At 31.3% G+C, this 7,536-nt stretch overlaps 1 protein-coding gene across 1 annotated transcript in view; it reads right to left on the bottom strand.

The window, feature by feature from the left end:
* The window catches only part of LOC134840426 (phosphatidylinositol 3-kinase catalytic subunit type 3-like), a 513,967-nt gene that overhangs the window by 452,304 nt on the left and 54,127 nt on the right, over positions 1–7,536 (bottom strand). The gene's annotated exons all lie outside the window — the stretch shown is intronic.

The raw sequence follows: 7,536 nt of genomic DNA, 5'->3' as shown, positions 1-7,536 counted from the left end.
AACTCCGAAAATCCAGAAACGAAATTTCCCACAGAAATTCCATTCAGATAAATAATAGGATTCTCTTAGCAAGCTATTCATAGAATAAACTCGAAAAATATTATTACAATAATTTGATTTTTGTTGGGAAACGAAGTATAAAACTCTTGAACGTTCAACTCTTTATGTATCGACTATCAAAATCAAAAAGGGACTTCATTTAAATTGACAGAAAAAGGAAAATGGAAATTGCTCAGCCAACACCTTGAGAATTGAAAAATTGAGTGTTCAGAGTTTTACAGTAGTTGACAGCTACTGGTTATTTTGCAAGGGCTTTCAAATATCTTATAAGAGCATTGAAAATACGCATCCAAATCATTTCAAAACATTTCGATATAAACTTTGGCTACCGAGTGTGGTATGAATTATCTTAGGACATTTGCAAATTGGAATACTAGAAACATATAGAATCCATTTTTAATCCAATTTGGTTTTGCTTACATGATTTTGTGGTGTCCAAATTTTTGGCTCAAAAAATGATCAAGAGTTTTCAAACGATCCCACACAGGAGTTCCATGAGTATTAATCGATTATATTGTCATTTTATAATCAGTATCCATAAAATATAAAAAAAATAATCGTTTATAATTCATCAAAAATGGATTTTAATCCTGTATTTTCAATATCAATATAATCCTGAATAATCGAACATAATCCATTAAATATGGATTATAATCATAATTCTTTTGCTTCAAAATAATCCATTATATAATCGATTATATTCAGTTGTAATGGAATTACTAGGAGGTTATAGATCAATTTTGCAAGTTTTTGCAAGATTTGCAAGTTATCTCATTTCATGTTCAGTGCAGTTGCTACGGATTACGCTTCCTAAAATGTTTATTTCTACATAAAACTTTTACGTATAAATTTCTCGACTGTAGCAGTTTAAATTTTTATTAAACTGTTATTTTTGTGCCATCGCCATAATATAAAAAAAGGCCATTCGCCCACTACACCTCGCCCTGCCCACTACCCCGCCTTCCACCCCTCCCAGTCCACAACCCCCTCTCACCTCTTACGATGGGGGAATGATTGCTTCCCAACTTCTTTTGACAGAGTCAGTATAAATAGCTTCTATTGAATTGAATTACACAGTTGTCTAAAAATGCTTTCGATCAAATAATAATTGATTATCTAGTTTATTATGCTTTACTTTAAAGAGCACGTAGAAAAAAAACCTGTAAAAAATTGTAGCAGTGGCATAGAGACGTAAAATTTTAGGAATCAAAATGCAAAAAAATCCAATTCATCTTATGCGTTCTTGAAGGCAAGTACCTTTTTTTGAAAACCAAAATGATAAACTGTGTTGCATTTTTATTCTTAAAAACTTACCGAATATATATAACTATATCTTATGATCAAGAATATTTGTGATTTATATATATATTCAAACCGAAGGTTATCAAAGTTGATCTCAGAAATGCGCTAAGATAAGTCAAATTTTTTGTCGTTTGGTTGGAGCTTTTTCTTCTTATGTTTAATTGTTAAGTAACCAAATAACCAATTTCTTTTTTTTGTCTTATTGTCGACAATTAAAATGACAGTCTCATTTTTTTCCTCCTCCTTGATCATCGAAGCAAAAATAATAGCTTTTTAATGATTATTGGAAGCAGAAATTTTTTTATTCATTACAAGGCCGAACTGGGCACTTTGTGAACTGTAACGGGGTTCGGCAACAGGCCAAATCAGATTCGTCGCGTAAGACGCAACGTTGCTATTCTTCTTCGATCTTCTTTGCTGTTTCGAATTCCACAGACAAATATCTAAAACACTGTAATGCTCAAACTCGTTCCAAACAGAGGCAACTTTGCGGAATCTGCAACAAAACTTGTGGAATCTGCCAAAAAGTTTTGCGGAATCCGGAACAGTATGTCAACTTGAATAGTAAATCCAAGTTAATGTGGAATTTGCAACTATGCGTGGAATCCGCAAATTGTAAGTGGAATTAGCAAATTGTTAGCGAATTCTGCAAATTTTAAGCGTAATCCGCAAAATTCAAGCTGAATCAGCAAAAAATTGCTGAACCCATTTACAATTTACATATCATCGTTCGTTGTGAAGTTCGCAACAAAACTATTTTGCCGACAAAATTACTTTACAGATAGTTTTACCTGCAACCCACGGAAATTTTGTCAATGGAATTCACTTAAATTTTGGAACATGTTCAAAGACTTGTCTCTGGATTCCAGGAACATAACAGACACAAAACTGTGTTTCAATCTATTGAACAGTTTTGCCTCGTAATATTGTTGTTCACAAAACAGCTGGTGAGCAGTGTTTTTTTTTTAAATCTAAAACCATCCATCAATGAGAGAAGAAAAGAAGATAAAATAATCTTTTTTTTTCTGAAGTATTTTATTAGAAAATGCGTATCAAATGCGCACTGTTTCAAACGATTTTCAGTTGATAACTGCTTTGTTCCGTTTATAAAATCAGACTCGTAATTTTAGTCGTATATAAATTGACAAACATTACCATACTAAATTTCAAAATAGTATATTAGTTTTTGCTTAAAGTTTCAGGTGGCTAAAACTAGGATAATTTAAGACAGTCATTTTTGGATAAACATTTCCCGAAAAACTTCCAAAAATTTCAAAAAAGAAATTTTTCAAAAAAAGTTTTGTTTTCGAAAAACTTGGCGGACTTTTATCGCTCAAAATCTATTTGGAATACGAAATGTTTCTTTTCTACTGATAAGTTCTTTCATTGTTGCACCCTTTTCAATGAGAGCAGTCTCACATTCAGAAAATAGGGACCAATGAAAATGCTCATGATGGTATGCTCTGTTTGAACATCGACTGTCAATTATGATTCGTTGTTATTTCGTAGTTTATCATTTCAGCTATAAGTCAGCAAAGTTTCAGCAATGACCTAGTCCTGAAAAGTACAATTATAATGAACGCTGAATCAGCAAAACAGCAATGAATCAGCGATAAATCAGCAATGTTTGGTATATGTTTTGAGCTACTAATTTTGTTATTTTTTTTAATATCAAAAAAAGTTTTGCTGCCCGTATCCAACATAAACCTATAAACTAGATAGAGGTTTTTTATGAGTTTATTACGGATAATAAGAGTATTTGTTTTTGCATTTAATGTTTAGAAAAGCCTTAATTCTTATCTCACAGAAAATTGATTAGTTTCGTTACAAAATTTTCCGAGATAATTGTTGTGAAATGAAAATTTGAAAAATCCGAATTGAAATTTTGAAAAAACCTTTTTTGTTGTTACGAATCTTGAAATTCATAACCTTAAACAATTTTAAAGCTGCCATAAAAGCAGAAAAAACAATTTTCAAAAAAATTGCGAAAATTTATCTGTTTTTTGTAGTAAGATGGCTTGGGAGTTTCAATTTGAGCTCACAATAGGGTAAATAGCTACAAAACAATTCTTATCATTGCTCAACATCACAGCTGAAAATCTACTGAAAAATATTTAAAAGCTCGATGGTGGCGATGCTTTCTTTTGTTGCTTTTGTCCATAGATTCAAATGTTGTGTTAACACCTCAATATAACTCCTTAATTTGATTTGGACTTGATTACAAAAATATTTTTAGACAGAAATTGAATTTTCTACTGATGAGTTAGATGAGCTAAAATTATTTCATGGTCAGATTTAAAGCTCAGATTTTTTTTTATTCAACAAGTTTTATATCTTTTTGTAATTTTATTTTAAACGCTTGTGAACTGTAACAAAATAGAGTCATCACTAAATCAAAAATTTTTAGTGTTTTTCTACAGGTAATTCACGCACCGAGGAATTTTATCGCTTATTCATCGCTGGTGCATCGGTCGTTCGTCGCTAATTTTGTGGTCTTTGCAGTGCTAACTCACTGCTGAATAGTGCTAAAGTAGCACTGATCAAGGTCTGCTCATCGATGCTAAAGTATGCATTGATTCTCGTTCACTACAGAATTTTTTTGCTAGTTTAACCCAGGTTGTGGCATTATTTGATTTCATTTTTTTTTCTCGTAAATAATTTTTCCGAAAAAATACCATTAAATTTTCTTATTTTTATCTTTTATTTCATTTAGACCCAGCAAAATGATTTTGTTGGAACAATCTGCACAAGTAGCGCAGGAATTTGCCATGTTTGATTGAGTTCAAATTTTGAAAATAAAATGGATCTTTCCAAGGAGGTGATATTCAGGTTTTTGTTGTTTGCTTATATATATATATACAACAATGCACCATACCAAATAACATTACCTTTAGGACTCTTAGGATATTGTGAAACAGATGCAGCAACTTCGCCCACAAAAGAAGTAGCATATCAAGTCAACAATATATGAAAATTTTAGATATATGTCAATCAACAAATCTTGATGAAAAATTATCGATAAATAATATAATAATTAACAAAAAATAAAAACGGACTGTTTCACAAAAACGCCTTATTTTAAACCAATATTTAAAATGTCTTACTATACAGTAGAACAACAGAAATTTTTAACAATGTTTAATTTTCAACACTATCGAATAACACAGAACGGATTCTAAAAAATAGCCAATTTATTATTAAAATACCCAACAGTTTATGCAACATCTATATTTGACGTTGAAAAAATAAATTCACCATTACATCTACTTTTGAACCTGATGCAATTTTAAAAAACAAAGAGCAAGTAAAGTACCAATTGACTTACATGATTAAGTAAATCGATTACTTGTTATTTTAGAACAATATGAAATTTTTTTCCCCTTAAATAAAGAAGAACAACCAAAAGGAAACACCTTTATTAACTCAGTTATCATCGTAGCTAAAGGAGAATCACTGAAAATAGGTCTAGACGCTAGATACCTCAATTCACTCATTGATGAATCTAATTGTAATTGGCCTATTGAACCCATTCAAGTAATTCTAACAAAAATAAACGGTTAATATTTCAGAACCGCAGATATGAATAGTGCATATAATCAATTGCCATTACACGAACAATCACGACAATTGACACAATTTGTTATTGGAAATCAACAATACGACTTCAATAGATTGTTCTTTGGAATATCAATAGGAACAGCAGCTTTTTCAGCTTTTATGAGTAAAATTTTCAGACTACTTATACTCAAGATGAATGCAATCACAAACTTATACGATGCTTTCATGCAACCACAAACCAAAGATGAAATGTTTATAGTTTTAAAACAGTATCATCAAAAAGTAAAAAACGAAAACATGAAAGCAGCCCGGACAAATCACAATTTTTCTTAACACGCTTTAAATTTCTTGGACATATTATTGAAAGAAGTACTATATTTCTATCGAAATCACGTATAGATGCAATTGAAAAACTCCAGCCACCTACAAATAAAAAAAATCCAAGAATTCCTTGGAATGTTAAATTTCTTACGTAATTATATTTACAAAATGCAATTATACTTAAGACCATTCTATAACATTCTTAGACAGCAAAACACTTTTGAATGGACAACAGAACATCAAACACGATTTGATGAAATCAAAAAACTTCCAACAGAACAAATATCAAATATAATTCCAGACCCGAATCGACCATTTTATGCAATGTGCGATGCTTCAAATTTTGGCATCGGCGCAGCATTGTTACAATCACACAATGGAACGAATAAAATGAATCTCATATCAGCAAACTCTCGCTTATTTTTACAAGCTGAACTGCGACTCTCTACCCTTTTGAGAGAATGCACAGCCATAAAATATACACTTACAGAATATAAATTTTTGATTCTTGGATCAAAACATCCAACAGTTTTGTTTAAAGATCACAAACCAATTATATTTTTTTTACACAAAAAATAAATCCAAACCAAAGAGTTAACAGATTTCAATTAATCCTAATGAAAATTCCAAACTTACATATAAATCGGACAGCAGGAAGAAACCTTGCATTACCAGATACAATAAGTAGAAATACACCACCTGAACTACTTACACGAAAAACTACCGTTGAAATACCACAAAATATTAAGTTTTATCTCGCAAAAAACTAAACCTCACCACAATTAGAATGTAAATATGCAGAAAAAATTGACATAGATCAATCACAAATAAACAATTTACAACACTTCCCACTCTATTTAGATTGTCAAAAAATAATATTTAATAATTTTTAACACAAAACGAAAGAATAGTAGATCTTAAAACAGTTTAACCTTATAAAACAAAAATACAGAATCCCGAGTCAGTCGAAAGAAAATGGCTCATCTAATGAAATTACGAATCAAAAACAAGGTGATTACATTTTGAAGAAAACCTTTTTTTCATGAAATCAGTTTTTTTAAAAAGACGAAAACAAAAAATACCTATTGCGATCTTTATTGACTCTAAGCCTTCAAAAATTCAATTTTTTTAAAAATCAATTCAAGGTAGTCAAGGATTATGATACTCATACACTATGGCTAACTTAGACATCAAAGTTAACGAGATCCGGAAACTTCGCCAACAATGACCAAAGTCAGCCAGAGTGAGCCCCAGATGACAAAGGTTGAACAGAATCCAACCATGTTCAACCTATCCTATCTATACAGTCTTAGTATGTTTTACAGTAAATTAAAATCAATAATTTTTTATGTGATTCTTTTAAAAAAAGTTGTTTTCTTGATAATTGATAATATTAAAAAGCAAATCGAGCGATATATTTTTGTGAATAACTTTTTGAACTACTAGTAGCTTTTCTCCTTCAATGTAAGCTTGAAATAAAATGTTTTCAGCAATTAGTTAAAGTACATCTTATTTGAAATCTCAAATGTTCAGCAAGTAATCTATAAATCAATATATTAATTTCATGAAATAAACTTGAACATGTTTCGGTGATTCCAGAAGATATGTCTGAAATTAGTTCCAATCAATCTTTTGTGGTTAGTTAATGTTCTTCTATAGATGTTCTGTGCGTTAGCTTCAATTCAATTGATCTTTTCAATTGCAAGAGCAAATGTACTTGCAATCTTCGCTCGTCTTAGTTTGTCCTCCATTCAACCGACACGAATAATTCTCATCTCACTGGATGAAAGCATTGTCCATCGATCACCATCATCTATCTTATAAAATGCCATTTGGTTCCAGTCTATTGCATCTGAAGTAGTCATTCTTCCATTCAGATTTGCTTCATGACAATTTTTATACCACCAACCGCCTCCCCCATACCGTAGAGCACAGTTGCCACTACGTGTGTCTTGATCTCTGTCTCTGTCAGTCGTTGTGAAAGCCATTCCGTTGTGGTAATCAAGTCCAGTATTAGTACCAGTGGTGTTGCGCATATTTTCACTCTTTGCCACCATTGTGCCAAAAGATATTTCGTAAAAGGGAGCGGGTTGGATCTTGAAATCTAAAACACAGCAAATTTATCCTTTTCGAATTACGCTTGAAATTTTTTCACCCGAAAATGCACAGATGATTTTCGTTGAAAGACAGCAAATTAAGATCGCTTGTACCAGCTGGCGATACCCTGACAATTCTGATTGGCCTTTATCTGCAGAACTCATGTTTTTGTTATATTTTTGAATGTCAAGAACAAAA

The sequence above is a fragment of the Symsagittifera roscoffensis genome, chromosome 2 (assembly GCF_963678635.1).
Source record: "Symsagittifera roscoffensis chromosome 2, txSymRosc1.1, whole genome shotgun sequence".
Classification (NCBI taxonomy): domain Eukaryota; kingdom Metazoa; phylum Xenacoelomorpha; order Acoela; family Convolutidae; genus Symsagittifera; species Symsagittifera roscoffensis.
This window is presented reverse-complemented; position numbering and strand designations above follow the sequence as displayed.